Consider the following 1,486-nt stretch of genomic DNA (forward strand, 5'->3'; position numbering starts at 1 on the left):
TGTGTGTGTGTGTGTGTGTGTCTGTCTGTGTCTGTGTGCAGAGAAATTTAAAATACAATTAAATAATTAGAATGAATTGGTAAATAAGTGTAACTGACAAAAAATAATCAATGGTGTTGTCAAAATAATTGAAGAGACTACAAAGCTGTTGTTAAAAATGGTTAAATCAAGATTTAAATGATGGCAATGGATGGGGAAGACCAGAATGTTTGACAGGCTGGAAGTAACAATGAAACAAACACTATTTTTGAAAACCAAAATATTTCACTCCAGTGGCTTCAGATGTTAGAAAACAGTCTGCAGCTGTTCAATAAAATATGTACAATGGCAGTACCCAATATATTTGCTGGCCTTGGTATTAAGACTTGTTTTCACCAATTCAAAAAATCAAAACAGGGCTGTCCATCCGCAGCAGTTGAGAGCCGAGGGAAATGGGAGATGACAGCAAAGAAGTATGTGTTAAAAAAAGAGTGTAGAAGAAAGAAAATACAGACAGACAGAAAGCTTGAATATGAAATGAAGAAGACAAAATGTGAGCAAGAAGAAAAATGAGGACTGCAAGAGAGAGGAGCTCTGAATACAAAATATTGGATCTTTTCATGTCTTGGGAGAGGGTGGACATATATGGCTGTTCATTTCCAAATGTCTGCCACATGCCCCCCAACCTCTTCTACTTTCTCCCTCCTTCCTCCAACATCCCTTCATACTTCGAGGAAACATCAATGACTCTGTCTGCAATAATCAGTCCTTCTTCACATCATTCTGCACTGGCAGGAATTTAGCATTCATTATAGCAATGGAAGCTATTTTCCGTTATAATTAGAGAGCCAAAGAAAGGATTAAGCCACAGTTCATTCCATATCTGATTGCCAATTGTCCTTAGTAAGTAATCAGGGCCATAAGGTATTTTAAAAGCCTGGTGAGGATTGTGTGCTTCTCGCAGTGTGAAGAGAAGAAAATTATCTTACATTAAGCAGTTCTGCTGAATTAGTGATCATACATGGTATTATCATCTTGTAACAGTCTCAAAATGGAATGAGAAATTTCAAGTGGAGTCTTTTTTCTATATCATTAGACTTTTCACCAATTTCTTCTCAGGTTAGTCATTGCATATTTCAAATGTATACAGTCGTTTTGTTGCCAACCTTTGGTGGCCTTTGAAGGAAATAGTGCTATGTACCTTTTCTTGCCCATATATAGTCCCCAGCTGCTTTTGACCCTTTCATTAACAACATCTCAGCATTGTGTGTTGTGTAAGCATGTGCAACAATCTGTCACCTTTGGGCAGACTCTGAGTCAGTTCTGTTGTGTATCCACTTGGGAGTAAAGAAAACGGCAAACATCAGGACAACTGTGAAAACATTATGATCAGTACTTGATATTTAAGTTTCTGTTGTAACTGAACAACTTAACAGTAATGAGTTTTTTTCTAAAGTGGTATGCAGTGTTGGGCAAGTTACTTTTAAAAAGTAATTAGTTACTTCTT

Source organism: Etheostoma spectabile, chromosome 13, assembly GCF_008692095.1.
Source record: "Etheostoma spectabile isolate EspeVRDwgs_2016 chromosome 13, UIUC_Espe_1.0, whole genome shotgun sequence".
Classification (NCBI taxonomy): domain Eukaryota; kingdom Metazoa; phylum Chordata; class Actinopteri; order Perciformes; family Percidae; genus Etheostoma; species Etheostoma spectabile.